This window comes from Lagenorhynchus albirostris, chromosome 7 (assembly GCF_949774975.1).
Source record: "Lagenorhynchus albirostris chromosome 7, mLagAlb1.1, whole genome shotgun sequence".
NCBI classification, from domain to species: Eukaryota; Metazoa; Chordata; class Mammalia; order Artiodactyla; family Delphinidae; genus Lagenorhynchus; species Lagenorhynchus albirostris.
The window spans coordinates 37,704,693-37,723,986 of NC_083101.1; the positions used below are offsets into that span (position 1 = coordinate 37,704,693).

General features: G+C 41.6%; 1 pseudogene; it reads left to right on the top strand.

The window, feature by feature from the left end:
- Positions 1-18,741, top strand: part of LOC132522614 (ras and EF-hand domain-containing protein-like) — a 45,963-nt pseudogene extending 27,222 nt beyond the window's left edge.
- Positions 18,742-19,294: the final 553 nt, after the last annotated feature.

A 19,294-nucleotide genomic window follows, 5' to 3' on the forward strand; every position in this document is an offset into this window, starting at 1 on the left:
ATCCCCTCCCTCATGCGTCTCCCTCCCACCCTCCCTATCACCCCTCTAGGTGGTCACAAAGCACTGAGCTGATCTCCCTGTGCTATGCAGCTGCTTCCCACTAGCTATCTATTTTACATTTGGTAGTGTATATAAGTCAGTGCTACTCTCTCATTTCATCCCAGCTTCCCCTTTCCCCTCCCCGTGTCCTCAAGTCCATTCTCTACTTCTGCGTCTTTATTCCTGCCACATCTTCTTTATCCATTCATCTGTTGATGGACATTTAGGTTGCTTCCATGTCCTGGCTATTGTAAATAGTGCTGCAATGAACATTGTGGTACATGTCTCTTTTTGAATTATGGTTTTCTCAGGGTATATGCCCAGTAGTGGGATTGCTGGATCACATGGTAGTTCTATTTTTAGTTTTTTAAGGAACCTCCATACTGTTCTCCATAGTGGCTGTATCAATTTACATTCCCACCAACAGTGCAAGAGTGTTCCCTTTCCTCCACACCCTCTCCAGCATGTATTGTTTGTAGATTTTTTGATGATGGCCACAGGGCGACACATTTCTAATTACCTGTCATTTCTCACCATGTTGATTAGGTATGTGACTCCCAGAAAAATTCAGTTGGCCTTTATTTTGTCTTGTGCAACCTGAGAGAATGTATTCTTCCTATGTCAGTTCTTCAGGTGTTTGAAGAGAGAAACCATTACAGCTTAAGCCGAGTGCACTGACCTGAATGTTTTAAGTCTCACGTCATCAGTTGCCTTTCTCATCCAGGTTCTTGGCATCCCTTTTTTAAAAAAAATATTTATTTATTTATGGCTGTTTTGGGTCTTCGTTGCTGCACGTGGGCTTTCTCTAGTTGCAGCGAGCGGGGGGCTACTCTTCGTTGCAGTGTGCAGGCTTCTCATTGCAGTGGTTTCTCTTGTTGCAGAGGATGGGCTCTAGGCACATGGGCTTCAGTAGCTGTGGCATGCGGGCTCAGTAGTTGTGGCTTGTGGGCTCCAAAGCGCAGGCTCAGTAGTTGTGAACGGGCTTAGTTGCTTTGTGACATGTGGGATCTTCCCGGACTGGGGTTCGAACCCATGTCCCCTGCATTGGCAGGCAGATTCTTAACCACTGAGCCACCAGGGAAGCCCTTGGCATCCCTTTTCAGTAGAGATATTATCCAGAAATGGATACGCTGTTCAGAATATGGTCTGACCACATTAGAGTAGAAAGGTTCACATGTTCTGTATACATTTTCTTAATACAACTTGAGATTGCATTTGCATCCTGGGCATTCTAATTCTTTTTGTATCAGGAAATAAAGATGGTGATTTTTAGAAGATAGCTTCATTTATTAAATGTTTGATTTAAATGTCTTTATCTTAATTGATTGTTGCATAGAATGAACTGATATTGCTCTGAGGATTTTATTTCACCTGATGCTTAATCGTGGAATACATTGTGGCTCTTGGGAAGAATGAGATTATCGGTCTTCTTGATTCTATTGCTGTCTGATTCCACTGCTGTGTCATCTTGAGTATCGCCAGCCCTTAGGTAGCGGTCCTCTCCTTTGTCACCCGGTCATCCCAGTCTCCCTACACGGGTGAGGACTGCAGCTCGCTGGCCCTTTGTGATCCCACGCGGAGAATGAATTGTGATGTTGACAGCCTGCCCGAGAACAGCTTGTCTACCCTGAAAGATTCCGAGTATGACTCGGAGGTGGAGTACAAGCAGCAGAGGAGATTCTGAAGGTTGCAGAGCTTGCAGGAGAGCTTTGGGGGTGATACTTCAGACACAGATGTGAGCCCCGAAATCACTGCTCTCCTAGGCCTGATCTTCAGTAGAAATACATATATCACCCTATTTGACCTTTATCTGTCATGGGCATTGTTTTAAAGGTCATACATGTGAAACACAGGAGAATGTTTTTCTCTACTAAGTTAGGGAAAACTCTCACAGGTTTCCTTTTGAGGCCACTTGGTTCCATAACAGCGTTGACTGTAGATTCAGGTGCATATTTTTCTTCTTTTTACTTCATGATGTATATGTGTAATGAAAGACTTTGCTTTATAATGGCTGACTTTTTAATAAAAAAACAGGTTCCTGATATAAGGGATGAAGGTGGCTCAGAAAGTGTGGCTTCCATCCTGGATTAGAAGCCCGAGGGGTCTGCTAGTGAAGGCCACGTTGTTATTAGCTCCTCAAGAAAGCCCATCTCGGCCCTTTCACCACAGGCAGGTGGCTTTGGGGGCACTTTTATTCATGAACACTTCATTTTTGTGCCATATAACTTACTAGGAAGAAAGCTGGCACTACCTTTGCCATCCACTGTGGCTTTCTTTCCCTAGACGGACATGGTGGATGGTAACCATAAATCCTACGGCTTGCAGAAGGCTTACAAGATTGTGCTGGCCGGGGATGCTCCAGTGGGGAAGCCAAGTTTCCTCATGAGACTTTGCAAGGATGAATTTTGAGGGAGTACAAGTGCCACCCTGGGTATGGTTCCTTTGTCAGTGGATAATGGCAAAAAGAACTTCTTTAGCTTGATTCTGTTTTCTTTAGGGATTATATACACAGATACATGGATCTCTCCCTTTCTCTGTCTCTGTACAATACATATATATATAGGTAGGTGTGTGTGTTTGTCCTTGTCTATAGTCCTCCTCTGTTTTGGCTAAGGCCTAAATTTGGGAAAGGAAGACTAACAAAGGACTTAGGTATTTACTTACCCAGCGAAATCAACCAAACAAAGTTTAGAGCCAGAAATGACAGATTCATTTATGCAGCAAGCATTTCCTGAGTCCTGCTGTGAGTCACATACTGTTGTAGGAGTACGGGCACGCAGTAAACAAAATCCACGAAGTCCCAGCCTGAAAGGAACTTACATCCAAAGGAAGGAAATGGATGAAAAGCGAATTGAAAGAATAAGGTTTGGGAGAGGTGCACTTTTACACAGGGTGCCCAGGGAAAGCCTTTCTTATCAGGTGTCATTGGATGTTGATAAAGTGATCTTACTGATGGCCTTTTTGCCATTATGTTCAAAATCATGGCTGGGTGTATGTTCCCTCCCCTCCCTCACCACAGAATATATGAATAATACCTCTCAGAACAAGGAAAAGGTAGTGTCATGGTTTCTCAAATTTGCATAATAATCAGAAAAAGTACTTGAAAATATGCAAATTATAATTTATTTTTCTTCATCTAAAGAGTTCTTATTTTGATAACCAGAAACGTTAGAACAGATTGACTACCCTCTTCACAAGGGGTGTCTTTTTTTTTTTAACATCTTTATGGAGTATAATTGCTTTACAATGGTGTGTTAGTTTCTGCTTTATAACAAAGTAAATCAGCTATACATATACATATATCCCCATAGCTCCTCCCTCTTGTGTCTCCCTCCCACCCTCCCTAACCCACCCCTCTAGGTGGTCACAAAGCACCGAGTTGATCTCCCTGTGCTATGCTGCTGCTTCCCACTAGCTATCTATTTTACATTTGGTGGTGTATATATGTCCATGCCAATTTCTTCATCCAAGCTTACCCTTCCCACTCCCCATGTCCTCAAGTCCATTCTCTACGTCTGCGTCTTTATTCCTGTCCTGCCCCTAGGTTCTTCAGAACCATTTTTTTTTAATATTCCATATATATGTGTTACCATACGGTATTTGTTTTTCCTCTTTCTGACTTACTTCACTCTGTATGACAGACCCTGGGTCCATCCACCTCACTACAAATAACTCAATTTTGTTTCTTTTTATGGCTGGGTAATATTCCATTGTATATATGTGCCACATCTTCTTTATCCATTCATCTGTTGATGACACTTAGGTTACTTCCATATCCTGGCTATTGTAAATAGAGCTGCAATGAACATTGTGGTATGTGACTCTTTTTCAATTATGGATTTCTCAGGATATATGCCCAGTAGTGGAATTGTTGGGTCATATGGTAGTTCTACTTTTAGTTTTTTAAGGAACCTCCATACAGTTCTCCATAGTGGCTGTATCAATTTACATTCCCACCAACAGTGCAAGAGGATTCCCTTTTCTCCACACCCTCTCTAGCATTTATTGTCTCTAGATTTTTTGATAATGGCCATTCTCACCGGTATGAGGTGATACCTCATTGTAGTTTTGATCTGTATTTCTGATGATTAGTGATGTTGAGCATCCTTTCATGTGTTTATTGGCAATCTGTGTATCTTCTTTAGAGATATGTCTAGTTCTTCTGCCCATTTGTGGATTGGGCTGTTTGTTTTTGTCATATTGAGCTGCATGAGTTCCTTGTAAATTTTGGAGATTAATCCTTTGTCAGTTGCAAATTTTTTTCATTTGCAAATATTTTCTCCCATTCTGTGGGTTGTCTTTTTGTCTTGTTTATGGTTTCCTTTGCTGTGCAAAAGCTTTTAAGTTTCATTAGGTCCCATTTGTTTATTTTTGTTTTTATTTCCATTTCTCTAAGAGGTGGGTCAAAAAGGATCTTGCTGTGATTTATGTCATAGAGTGTTCTGCCTTGTTTTTCTCTAAGAGTTTGATAGTGTCTGGCCTTACATTTAGGTCTTTAATCCATTTTGAGTTTATTTTTGTGTATGGTGTTAGGGAGTGTTCTAGTTTCATTCTTTTACATGTAACTGTCCAGTTTTCCCAGCACTACTTATTGGAGAGGCTGTCTTTTCTCCATTGTATATTCTTGCCTCCTTTATAAAAATAAGGCGACCATATGTGTGTGGGTTTATCTCTGGGCTTTCTATCCTGTTCCATTGATCTGTATTTCTGTGTTTGTGCCAGTACCATACTGTCTTGATTACTGTAGCTTTGTAGTATAGTCTGAAGTCCAGGAGCAGGATTCCTCCAGCTCTGTTTTTCTTTCTCAAGATTGCTTTGGCTATTTGGGGTCTTTGTGTTTCCATACAAGTTGTGAAATTTTTTCTAGTTCTGTGAAATATGCCATTAGTAGTTTGATAGAGATTGCATTGCATCTGTAGGTGGCTTTGGGTGGTATAGTCATTTTCACAATGTTGATTCTTCCAATCCAAGAGTATGGTGTATCTCTCCATCTGTTCGTATCATCTTTAATTTCTTTCATCAGTGTCTTACAGTTTTCTGCATACAGGTCTTTTGTCTCCTTATGTAGGTTTATTCCTAGGTATTTTATTCTTTTTGTTGCAGTGATAAATGGGAGTGTTCCTTAATTTCTCTTTCAGATTTTTCATCATTAGTGTATAGGAATGCCAGAGATTTCTGTGCATTAATTTTGTATCCTGCTACTTTACCAAATTCATTGATTAGCTCTAGTAGTTTTCTGATATAGCATCTTTAGGGTTCTCTATGTGTTGTATCATGTCATCTGCAAACAGTGACAGCTTTACTTCTTCTTTTCTGATTTGGATTCCTTTTATTTCTTTTTCTTCTCTGATTGCTGTGGCTAAAGATTCCAAAACTATGTTGAATAATAGTGGTGAGAGTAGACAACCTTGTCTTATTCCCGATCTTAGAGGAAATGGTTTCAATTTTTCACCACTGAGAATGATGTTGGCTGTGGGTTTGTCATATATGGCCTTTATTATGCTGAGATAAGTTCTCTCTATGCCTACTTTCTGGAGAGTTTTTATCATAAATGGGTGTTGAATTTTGTCAAAAGCTTTTTCTGCATCTATTGAGACGATCATATGGTTTTTCTCCTTCAATTTGTTAACATGGTTTATCACATTGATTGATTTGCATATATTGAAGAATCCTTGCATTCCTGGGATAAACCCCACTTGTTCATGGTGTATGATCCTTTTATTGTGCTGTTGGATTCTGTTTGCTAGTATTTTGTTGAGGATTTTGCATCTGTGTTCATCAGTGATATTGGCCTGTAGTTTTCTTTCTTTGTGACATCTTTGTCTGGTTTTGGTATCAGGGCGATGGTGGCCTCAAAGAATGAGTTTGGGAGTGTTCCTCCCTCTGCTATATTTTGGAAGAGTTTGAGAAGGATAAGTGTTAGCTCTTCTCTAAATGTTTGATAGAGTTCACCTTGAAGCCATCTGGTCCTGGGCTTTTGTTTATTGGAAGATTTTTAATCACAGTTTCAATTTCGGTGCTTGTGATTGGTCTGTTCTTATTTTCTATTTCTTCCTGTTTCAGTCTCAGAAGGTTGTGCTTTTCTAAGAATTTTTCCATTTCTTCCAGGTTGTCCATTTTATTGGCATACAGTTGCTTGTAGTAATCTCTCATGATCCTTTGTATTTCTGCAGTGTGACTTGTTACTTCTCCTTTTTCATTTCTATTTTTTTAAAATTTTATTTAATTTATTTTTTTATACAGGAGGTTCTTATTAGTTATCCATTTTTTACATATTAGTGTATATATGTCAATCCCAATCTCCCAATTCATCATTTATGATTTCTTTCCTTCTGATAACTTTGGGGAATTTTTGTTCTTCTTTCTCTAATTGCTTTAGGTGTAAGGTTAGGTTGGTTGTTTGAGCTGTTTCTTGTTTTCTGAGGTAAGATTGTATCACTGTAAACTTCCCTTTAGAACTGCTTTTGCTGCATCCCATAGTTTTTGGGTCATTGTGTTTACATTATAATTTGTTTCTAGGTATTTTTTGATTTCCTCTTGATTTCTTCAGTGATCTGTTGGTTATTTAGTTATGTATTGTTTAGCCTCCATCTGTTTGTGTTTTTTACAGATTTTTCCCTGTAATTGATATCTAGTCTCATAGTGTTGTGGTCAGAAGAGATACTTGATACAATTTCAATTTTCTTAAATTTACCAAGGCTTGATTTGTGACCCAAGACATGATCTATCCTGGAGTGTGTTCTATGAGCACTTGAGAAGAAAGTGTATTCTGTTGTTTTTGGATGGAATGTCCTATAAATATCAATTAAGTCCATCTTGTTTAATGTATCATTTAAAGCTTGTGTTTCCTTATTTATTTTCATTTTGGGTGATCTGTCCATGGGTGAAAGTGGGGTGTTAAAGTCCCCTACTATGATTGTGTTACTGTCGATTTCCTCTTCTATGGCTGTTAGTATTTGCCTTATGTATTGAGGTGCTCCTATGTTGGGTGCATAAATATTTACAATTGTTATATCTTCTTCTTGGATTGATCCCTTGATCATTATGTAATGTCCTTCTCTGTCTCTTGTAATAGTCTTTATTTTAAAGTCTATTTTGTCTGATATGAGAATTGATACTCCATCTTTCTTTTGATTTCCATTTGCATGGAATATCTTTTTCCATCCCCTCACTTTCAGTCTGTATGTGTCCCTAGGTCTGAAGTGGGTCTCTTGTAGACAGCATATATATGGGTCTTGTTTTTGTATCCATTCAGCAAGCCTGTGTCTTTTGGTTGGAGCATTTAATCCATTTACATTTAAGGTAGTTATTGATATGTATGTTCCTTTTACCATTTTATTAATTGTTTTGGGTTTTTTATTGTAGGTCTTTTCCTTCTCTTGTGTTTCCTGCCTAGAAGTTGCTTTAGTACTTGTTGTAAAGCTGGTTTGGTGGTGCTGAATTCTCTTAGTCTTTGCTTGTCTGTAAAGTTTTTAATTTCTTTGTCGAATCTGAATGAGATCCTTGCTGGGTAGAGTAATCTTGGTTGTAGGTTTTTCTCTTTCATCACTTTAAATATTTCCTGCCACTCTCTTCTGGCTTGCAGAGTTTCTGCTGAAAGATCGGCTGTTAACCTTATGGGGATTTCCTTGTATGTTATTTGTTGCTTTTCCCCTGCTGCTTTTAATATTTATTTGTGTGTATTTAATTTTTGATAGTTTGATTGATATGTGTCTTGGAGTGTTTCTCCTTGGATTTATCCTGTATGGAACTCTCTGTGCTTCCTCGACTTGATTGACTATTTCCTTTTCTGTATTAGGGAAGTTTTCAAGTATAATCTCTTCAAATATTTTCTCATCCCCTTTCTTTTTCTCTTGTTCTTCTGGGACCCCTATAATTTGAATGTTGGTGCATTTAATGTTGTCGCAGAGGTCTCTGAGACTATCCTGATTTCTTTTCATTCTTTTTTCTTCTTTCTGCTCTCTGGTAGTTATTTCCACTATTGTATCTTCCAGGTCACTTATCCATTCTTCTGCCTCAGTTATTCTGCTATTGATTCCTTCTAGAGAGTTTTTAATTATTTATTGTGTTGTTCATCATTGTTTGTTTGCTCTTTAGTTCTTCTAGGTCTTTGTTAGATGTTTCTTGTTTTTTTTCCGTTCTATTTCTGAGATTTTGGGTCATCTTTACTGTCAGTACTCTGAATTCTTTTGCAGGTAGACTGCCTATTTCCTCTTCATTTGTTTGGTCTGGTGGGTGTTTATCTTGCTCCGTCATCTGCCGTGTGTTTCTCTGTCTTCTCATTTTGCTTAACTTACTGTGTTTGGGGTCTCCTTTTCGCAGGCTGCAGGTTTGCAGTTCCCATTGTTTTTGTTGTCTGCCCCCAGTGGCTAAGGTTGTTTCTGTGGGTTGTAGGCCTCCTTGTGGAGGAGACTAGTGTCTGTGTTCTGGTGGATGAGGCTGGATCTTGTCTTTCCAGTGGGCAGGACCGCATCCGGTGTTGTGTTTTGGGGTGTCTGTGACCTTATTATGATTTTATGGAGCCTCTCTGCTAATGGGTGGGGTTGTGTTTCTGTCTTGCTACTTGTTTGGCATAAGGTTTCCAGCACTGGAGCTTGCTGGTCTTTGAGTGGACCTGGGTCTTAGCTTTGAGTTGGAGATCTCTGGGAGACCTTTTGCCATTTGATGTTACGTGGAGCCAGGAGGTCCCTGTTGGACCAATGTCCTGAACTCGGCTGTCCCACCTCAGAGGCACAGCCCTGACACCCGGCCGGAGCACCAAGACCCTGTCAGCTGCACGGCTCGGTCAGCCATCCTGTCACGGAGTTGCCTGAAGGCCGGGCATCCTGTCGGGGGCTCCTCTCTTTGGGTCCCGGAGACACCTGAGGGGTGGCCTCCTGTCAGGGACTTCCAGGTCAGTTGCAGTCGCCTGAGGTCCGGGCTTGGGTGTGAGTCATGTGGGGCGTTGGGCGCTCGCCTTCTCTGCTCCTGCGCGCAGCATCGTGGGGTTCGGCTGGCGTCTGAGCAGGTTATGGCTTCCACCCAGGTTTACATCTGGGCCCCATGTTTACGACTGGGGGGGTTTACATCTGAGGGTTTACTTCTGGAACCCAGTTTTACATCTGGGCCCGGTTTACCACTTGGGGGGTTTACACAGTGGATGTCTTTGTAAATTTGTGGTTCTCTGTTATACCCTTCAAGATAACAAATTTGAAAGTTCACTTCAGTTTGATTCATAAAAATACCACAATATTTGGTTCGGTTGCTAGAGAGCGTATCCTATATACATACACAGAGTATACCTGCATATATACATATATACATAGACATTTATGTGCATGCACACACACAGATATAACTGAGTCCGTCTAATTACATGGGCAAATAGAACATAGATTTTCCTTTTGTCTGTAGATCAAATCCTTCCCCAAGTCAGCCAACCTGCGGATGTGCATCTGTGCACATGTCTGTGGTCTGACTTATAATTAGTTTGTGAAGGTTACTCCTCTTGAAGGCCAGATTCATTTCTCTCTACCTCGCTGAACTTTGGCTTACTGGCCCTTGTCTCATCCAAATAAGGCTTGAAAGTAAAAACTGATGGAATTATTTACATCATGTTCTCCATGTCCTCTTATATTTTTTTCAGAAGTTGATTTTCAATTGAAAACTCTCGTCGTAGATGGAGAGCTAACAGCCCTGCAGCACTGGGATACGGCTGGGCAGGAGAGGCAAGTGCTTTCCATAATGCTTTGAATTCTGCTGAGGTTTGCACAGACAAGCCATTTAAAATATATGTGTGGTTGACATGGCCCTATTTAAGGTCCTGTAAAGTGCTGCACCTGGTTTAGAGTTAGGACATGTGGGTGGAGGTGTGCTCTTCCTCTGGTGAGCACCCCGTACCCTGTGTATGTGCCCTGTGGTGTTGCACATGGGTAGTTCTTCTCCCACCCACGCACAGTATTCCCTACCCACCACCCCCAAAATAATTTTTCTCTGATGTGCCTCTTCTTCCATCCTTCTCTGTACCTCCACATGGGATTTGGTAGCTTGCTGCTGAGGCTGAAATCTTTAGAACTTATGCTCTCAAGCTATGCTCTGAGGCTTGTAGACATTCTTGGGATTGTTTGGTGGAGAAAATGATTTGCTTTTCTAAATCTGCAGCCCAGATTCTTATGTTGTTACCATTCACCAAGTCATTCTAGGCCTCGGGGATGGCTATTTCACAGTAATAGGCTGCTATTAGATTCTTCTCAATTGGGGGTTATTTTAGAAGATGAGAAGAAAGTGAGCATCAAAGAGTTGAAGAATGAGGCAGCCCCAAACTGACTGACTGATTAGAACTGTTACTTATCTGCTTTTCTCTCTTCCAGATTCAGAAGTATTGCTTAAGTCTTACTTCAGAAGAGCAGATGGTGTTTTGCTGCTGTATGATGTTACATGTGAGAAAAGCTTTCTCAATGTACGAGAATGGGAAGGTACGGTTGAGGTAAGAAGTGAAAACAGAGAAACAAAAGAGTTACACAGGAGAGTCACAGGCTGTCTTGGAAAATGCACTTTCTCTTCTTTGTCAAAACGAACTTGATTAGAAGCCACTGATCCAGGCCATCAGGAAGAACTGGATGTGAGATGTGGGGTTCCCAGTGGCATCTGGCAGTACTGGTCTCTTCCTTAGTAGCTGGGCAAGTTCCCACTGAGCCAAGGACACTACTCAAGTGAGCTTCTGGGGAAAAAAGATAACTTCTGTGTTTTCTTATAGATAAAATCAGAACCCCATGGGCAGTGAATGAAAATTCAGGCAGCCCAAGAAGGAGCAGCAGCTCTCACAAACAAGGGGGTGATGGGGCTGGGTGTGTAGTGTGATTGGAGGTATAATAGGGCCTCCATGTGTGCTAGAGGCATAGGTGAGATACCACCTGGGTGTGAGCTTGTGCCAGGTCCAAATTCTATAGCATAGAGACCTGTGTTCTCGACCTTATTCTTTCTGGTAGTGATTTGGGTGATTTACGTATCTCAAAGTACCACTGAAATAACCAGTTGGTATTTTAAACATGTGTGGTAACTGTCTGTGCTTTGTTTTGCTCCAGTAAGATGGTGTCTTTCATCTGGGGAGCTTTCATATCCTTTGGTTTCATGGTAAATACTTTTTAAAGTAGGAAATGATTTTGACCACGGTTAGTGTGCTACCAACAGTCATTAATAACCGTGACACTACAGTTCAAGCCATGGTTTAGCATGCTCTCCCGGAGAAAAACAAAACAAAACTGGTGGCTAATACAATTTTTCGAGTAAGTCTGTTATCTATAATTTTAACAGGCTTTAAGTGCAGTGGTGGCTGAACAGAGAACTGATTGCTGTCTGATCTCAGGTTAGCCTCTAGATTCTTCAGTTGGGCCTATTTCATACCCTGTAAATCACCAGAATGAGTGTTTTCTTTCTAACTAGAGAAGTGATTTAAGAAATGACTGGTTGAAATTGCAGTAAGACTTAGACAATGATAAATAAACATGCATTTTGTTCAACTGAAATATCACGACTTAAAATTATTATAAACACAATGAAAGCGTGTTGACATTTATATAGTATTTTATTTCACAAAATTTCCCACATGTTATATTCATCTCTGTAACATATCTGAGAAAGGAAGTAAGAAATGTAATGTTATTCTCACTTTTTATGAGAAACCTAAGGCATAGAAAGTGTATGACACTGGTTTTTGGTTATTTAGGGGTTAGGAGTAGAAGGGGAAATGGGACCTCCTGATTCAACATCGGTTGCTCCTTTGATTAAGCACCAGAGTGTGCAGCAAATTAAGAAAAAAAATCTTTTGATGTCAAGAAAGGATCTCCAGGGTAGTTAGTGCGTAGAGGAGAGGCATCTACTCAGGGGAACAGATGACCTCCCTGGGATAGACCAGTGAGTTCGGAGAATCCGGTGAGAATGGATAATCCCAGCTCACTCATACCTACAGATATTTAAGATCTGTAGCAAAACATTTTATTGTTGGAACTGTTGGATTTGGTCTTCATTTTAAGACTTTGGATTATATTCAAGGAAAGGAGGCACAAAAGGCAGGGTCGGCCACAGGGTTGAAATAGCCCTTAGTGACCAGCTGTGGCCTGTGCCAGGGGCCCCATGGCCATAATTTGCTAAATACGCACCTACATATGATAAGTGACCTTTTTAGCTATTCGTATTACCTTTCATATGGTCTAAAAAGGAAGAAAACTGTATTCAAGACGAATTCTTGAATTTGTTATGTAGAAAAAATTAGATGCCACTTGGCGTTTGACTTTTCACCTATCACCGTGAACCTTTGCCATGGCTTACCTTTTCTAATTTGAGGAAATTGTATTGGGATGATTTATATGACCACTATAAATATGGGTAGAAACTAATGGTGAGATCGTTGGGATAAGCCAGAGGGTTGAGAAGCAGTAGAATGTCAGTGGTGAATGGACCCTCTGAATGAATAATTAATACACTTCGATTGAAAATCACTGGGTTACACAATCTTATAATAAAATGAAGACCATTTACTTACCTGTCATAAATCATTTATTGTTTGAATATTTACAATATTCAAACAATATTGATCTCTTTTACACATTCAAAAATATTTCTGAAATACCTGCTTTGTGTGTGTACTGGACTCGTGCTTGCAATATATCCATTAATAAAACAGAGCCCTACCCTTATGGAGCTTGTGCTCCAGTGGGGGAGGCATAACACACAACAAACTTAAATAAAATAAGTAGAATGATAGAAAGTGATAAATGTTATGAAAACAAAAAGAGGGCTGGATAACGGGCCTTACGGTGAGGCAGGGGGCTGCAGGTAGTGTGGTCAGGGTAGCCACACCAGAAGGTGATATTTGAGTCAGGACTTGAAGGAGGTGCCAGTATGTTCCTGTATGACTTTGGGAAGTCATTTAGACGCTCAGACCCTTGGCTTACTTAAGCAAATATATATATATATATATATATTTTTTTTCTTTTTTTAAGTAGTCCTTTTTTTTTAATTTTTAAAATTTATTTATTTATTTATGGCTGCGTTGGGTCTTCGTTTCTGTGCGAGGGCTTTCTCTAGTTGCGATGAGCGGGGGCCACTCCCCATCGCGGTGCGCGGGCCTCTCACTATCGCGGCCTCTCTTGTTGCGGATTACAGGCTTCAGACGCGCAGGCTCAGTAGTTATGGTTCACAGGCCCAGTTGCTCCGCGGCATGTGGGATCCTCCCAGACCAGGGCTCGAACCCGTGTCCCCTGCATTGGCAGGCAGATTCTCAACCACTGCGTCACCAGGGAAGCCCTTAAGCAAATATTTGATTCATGGCTTCCACGTGATGCCCCCTTGGATCCTGAGCAGTTCCCCACCGAACGCAATTACTTAACACCTTAATGGGTGGGGTGTCCAGTTTTAGGGAAAGCCTTTCATTTCCTTCTCCCTTTCGCTTTTACTTCACTCTGGTACGTTCAGTTGGAGGAAAATGGTCTGAAAAGAAAGGAAGTCGAATACAGATTCCTTGTTCCTGAGGCTCATTTCTTGATGCTGTATCAGGTGTGACACCGAAGTGGATGAACACCTGGATGTCTTTAGGCACCGCAAAGGGTCATTCCCCACGTCTCAGTCAGGGCTGCTGTCTCTCTTGTTCAGGATCCAGAGCAAGGGTTGTCTGCTTGTCCTCCCTTCTCATCCCGCCTGCTGAAGGGGGATGTGCCCTTGCTGATCCCTTCATTTTACAGATAGGGAAGGTGAGGCAGAACCAGGAACAGACTTGCCTGACTTCATGCAGCCAGTGAGCGGCCACGTGGTGGGATTGGTGGGGTCTCAAGCTTAACCCTGCCTCTCAGCGCTTCCGCTGCGCTCGCCAGCTCCCCTGTGAGTGTCGGGGCTGTGTGACAGCGTGCTGTGCTGATTTGGGGGCATTAATCTTAAGAGTCTGTTACGTTGAGTGATCGCTCAGTGACTCCTCTCAAGAAAAATGTTGACCTTTAGGGCCCTTGTATTTTGCTTTTGCTATAAACCAGAGAGCAGTGAGTGTGGAACTTTCAGACTCCATTTTTTTTTTTTTTTTTTTTTTGTGGTACGCGGGCCTCTCACCGCTGTGGCCTCTCCCGTTGCGGAGCACAGGCTCCGGACGCGCAGGCTCAGCGGCCATGGCTCACGGGCCCAGCCGCTCCGCGGCATGTGGGATCCTCCCGGACCGGGGCACGAACCCGTGTCCCCTGCATTGGCAGGCGGACTCTCAACCACTGCGCCACCAGGGAAGCCCCAGACTCCATTTTTGTCCCATTGTAGCTGAGGGAATTCTTGTGCGTTTTATACCTGAGGTAATGAAGTTGATTTGTAATCACCACTGTTTGGAGTGAAAGTTGTGGAAAATTATGTGGGCACCACAGCCGAGTAGAGTTTTGTGGTCACGCCTCTTGAGTTTTATTGGTTTATATAGTGGCAAGGGTGATGGAATCAGTTTGGACCACCCTGGCCTTGGTCCTTCCAAGGTCTTATTTAACCTCTCTGAATTTCAGTTTTCTCACCTGGCAATGGGAGAAAGTTTGACTCCTTTTAGAGATAGTTTGAGGTTTGAAGATATTGTGTATACATCACGTGGCACTTAAGGGGCATTTGGAAATGGTAGTTCTTGTTGTCATCATCCTCATAACTTGTCCAATGTGTGACGTGTGCACAATTTTTCCTTTTCTTCGTGGTAGGCTGCAGCCCATGAGAGCACTCCTATCGTGTTGGTAGGAAACAAGGGTGATCTTCATGACGCTGCTAAAGCAGAGGGACAAAAACACGTCCCAGGGTACCTTGGAGAAAATGGTAAGAGTGAGAGTGGGTCCACGCTGGAAGGGGTCTTCCACTTTTGTCAACCTTAGCTGAAGAGGTTGTTTGACGGACCTCCACTCAGTTTGATGGGTCTTCTGTCCTTATACAGGCAGAACTCCCAGCGCCCCCGCCCCCATGCCTGTCTGGCCCATAACTGTTAGTAACTGCACCAAGAATTAAATCCCTTAGAGAGGTAAAAGCATCAGTGATCGTTTTCCCCCACTGAGTGTCAGTGACAAAGAGGAGGCAAAATTATCCCGTCTTCCTCCTCACGCTTCCCCAGCTCCTGGAACCCTTCTCTAGTCCTGGAATGTGGGTAAAAGGAAAAGAATGGGTGTCCTATTTTGAAAACATGGGTTTGGTTCCAGAGGGTCCCTGTGCCAACGGGCAGCAGGTGGTGCTGTGTGTCACCTGGGTGAAGGGGTGAAGGGAATTGGAAGACTTCTTCTTTTCTGTAAGGTTTGTATTCAGTTGGAATAGTGTAAAATTATTTTTGGTTATGCATTTGTATAGTGGTTGGACCCTGTTTCTGTCCAGATTGTTATTGTGGGTAATGTTTATTCTCTCGTTATTATCATTGTATCAGAAGGCTGCATGGCCCTCTTGTGCCTTGTCTTACCCAAACAAGGAACCAGATGCTCCTTGGGTTAAATAAGAGGTTCTTACCATAACAGTCTGACCTGATGTTGCTATCGTTGCTGTCTGTCGTCAGTACCATGAAAGGACTGCTCTGTAGCATATACATGTTAACTTTAAAAAGAAGTTTCAAGCTCACTATCTTAAAAAAGTATTATTTATTTATTTATTTGGCTGCATCGCGTGTTCGTCGTGGCACACGGGATCTTTAGTTGCGGCGTGCAGGATCTTTTAGTTGTGGCATGCGGGGTCTTTAGTTGCGACTTGCAAACTCTTAGTTGTGGCATGTGGGATCTAGTTCCCCGACCAGGGATTGAACCTGGACCCCCTGCATTGGGAGCTTGGAGTCTTAGCCACTGGACCACCAGGGAAGTCCCAACCTCACTATTTTAAGTTGGAATTATTACTTGTTTTAAATTTTAGAACTTTGAACCAAATATGATAAACATCAAAACTAGGCAATGCAATACAGAAGAGATTGATTCAACACATATTTAACTGTATCCACCATGTGAAAAGCACTCCATTGTGAGCTGAGCAAAGGGTAGAGAACAAAGCAGACTGTCCTTGCCGTCACGTAGTTTACTGTCCGGGGCAGATAGATATTAAACACATGTAATCCACGTGTCCCTCTAGAGATTTCAGAATTCCTGGCTGCAGGCCAGTTTTATTCCCTCTTCACGATTTCTCAGATTTCCCGAGGTTTGCTTCCTTATTATGCATCTCTTGACCTCCACCCTCCTGCATCCTCAAAGGCAGTCTCTATTTCACCCCATAACATCCTGGCTGTGCCAGGTAGCAGCACTACCCATTTCTACTAGAAATATATTCATTTTTTTTTTAAGCTTTTCTGTGGATTTGGGGGCTCACGGGTAAAGGTTTCACAGTAGTCTTTGCCTGTTGTTCGGTTCTTCCCTTTCTCTCTGCTCCGGAGCACCCATCACATCCTGCCCGTATCCCACACAGGTCTGTGTCGCCCACACCCAGCCCCACAGCACACACAGTTCTCCTTTCCTAAGGGAAATTGTCTCCAGCTTGTTAGACAAAGACACACAAAAGTAACTTGGTCAATTACAGCTGTGGCAAGTGCTATACTGGGAAAATACATATGTCAAGAGGTTTTATAATAGGAAAACCTAATATCGACTTTTCAGAGTTAGAAAACACTTAACTTCAAGGGAGGATTACCTAAAAATCTAGAAGGTAGGTAAAAGTCAGCCTGGTGAAGGGTGTTAGTGGGGTAGGGGATGACTTAGTAGTGGGAACAGTAGATGCATATGTCCTGAGGTGGGAGGGAATTCGGAGCATTGGGGAAATAGAGGGACGGCCAGGGTAACTTGAGCGTTGTGAGTGAGGGAGAGTGGTGACAGGTAAAACTGGGGAGTTGGCTGGGGCCACATACAAGCTAAGCCTTGTTGGCCAGGTAAGCATTTCCGTATTACTTGAGAGGGATGGGGGAAAGCATTAAAGGGTTTGAAGAAGGAGAGTGGTATGATCGATGATTATATGCATAACCGCTGGGGGGTTGAAAAATAGAGGACTAGAAAATGTCCATAGGTTTTAGTGACAGAGAGGCTGTTGAATCTTGATAGGAAGAGATGATAGGGTGAAGGGGAATGTGTGTTAGCTTCTGGCCAAAAGGAGACATACTTTATTTATTTTTTATACAGCAGGTTCTTATTTATCCATTTTATACATATTAATGTATATATGTCAATCCCAACCTCCCAATTCATGACATACTTTAGATGGACATTTAATTCCTGAGTGGTTACCTTAAGCTATCATTTTTCTCTCTCTCAAATTATTTGATAGAGAACACTTGGTAGCACGTGTGACTCTTGGAAATAAGAACCTTAAAACATGAAATTTTGTATTACGGGTTTTTTTTTGGGGGGGATGCAAAATAAAAATCCTCTGACTAGGAGTTGTTCCTGGAATAACTAGGCTCAAACCTGTTTTTTTTTAAAGTACTGAAACTTTGAATTCAATTTCTTAGCTATTAGTTTTAGCATACTCAAAAGGGGAGTATTTTTATTTTATTTTATTGGTTTTAAAAGCTAACATTCCAGGAAACCTAATTAAAGCCTTCATTTAATGGTGTATTTATATTTTTTACAGACCTATGGGGCGTTACTTTGTAAAACAAATGCCAAAGATGGTTCGAATATAGTGGAAGCTGTTCTCCATCTCTTACATTTCGGAAACTGGATGCAGGATTGAGGTTTCACTTAGCTGTTGTGTGTGCCAGGTTTCTTGACCATAACATGAATCTACATTGGAAAACACTGTCTTGTCTCTCAGCAGTGGTTGGAGAAACAAACATGGTTTTTATAAAAACTGGTAATGATGCTTGTTCACTGTGAACTTTGGCAAAATACCTTTACTGACAAACAAAGGAGATGCATCCGAGGTGTTGTTGATGTTTCTGCAAAATGTCACCACAAAGCTAATAGTTGACGGGTATGAATCACTTCCAGGAACCAGATTTTAAACACAGGAGACTATTATGAATATAGCTGTCTATTATGACATTTTCCAAGGTAAAGGGAAAAAAACACTCAACAAAGCAAATTGTATATCATGCCGGTTGGAAGCACTTTGTTTAAATTATTACCCAGGTAATTATTAAGCTAAGTCAGTGGTGTTAACAATAAATAATATTGTGGGATGTGGATTAGAATGAAAATTGCATCACTGAAGACCTTGGATTTAACTGTACTTTAATCGTTGCAGCATTCTTAGGAAATAAGAATGTTTTCTGTTAGATTTATTTCTTCTGCCTAGTTTTCTGCCACAAATGAAAAGATGATTCTTTGCTGGTCTAAAGGGATTAAATATCAAAAAAAAAAAAAAAAATAGAGAAAAAAAACGTGTATCAACAAAATCCAGGCCAATGATACTTTAATTGCTGACAAAGCAAAAACATAACTTTAGGCGTGTAGTTCTTTTCCTGATCATTTGTGAGATTCTGGTTTTATAAGAATCTTAACTTTAGTGCAATAAGGGGCTCGGTGCTACCTTAGCTTCAGGCAGGGGGTGCTGCATTGCTGTCCTGGATAGCAGGAAAGGATGCTGCAGGTCAGGCCCTCCGCATGGCTGCTGGCTTCTGCCCAGCACGTTGGAGGAGTGTAGTGTCAGGAGGCTCAAAGTCTGATCTTAAATCTACCCCGAACAGCTGAAGAGCCTTGACTAAGTCCCTGTCTTCCTTTAGGCATTTCTAATCTGTACAACGAGGGTGCTGAAGAAAATGATCCCTAAGGCCCTTCTGGTCCTGACAGTCTATGATTCTATATGTAACAGCCTGGACTCCACTGAATAACGTAATCACTGTTTAACACTGAATTGTCCTGTGGGGTCATATTACAGTTAAATGACTCCAAAGTGCCACTGTCACACCCAGATTGCAGAATTGATTCTCTTTTTATAATCAATTCTCTATGTTACAAGGATAGGAGAGCTGGAGGCCGCTTGTGCTCTTCCCGTGTGCTCCTGCCAGAGAGTTGGCTCAGCCCGGCACCACCCTGTTTACAGTGTAGCTTCCACTCAGGTTTGTGTTTCTTTGGGAACACAAAACTCCTGGGTGCAGAAGCGTTTGATAACAAGGTCACTTCTTGTGAACCACTTATCAAGGAGTTTTTCAAATGGTTGTTATTGTATTGTGGCCTGGCTTGAGTCCTCTGAGCTCTGTTAACAATGTGTTAAATATGAAAATTAGAAATAAACAAACATGTAAAGACTTTAATTTGCTTTGTACTGTGCCATCAGATTTGCTTGTCAAAGTACCCGAGTCTTAAGTGAAAACGGCATAGTT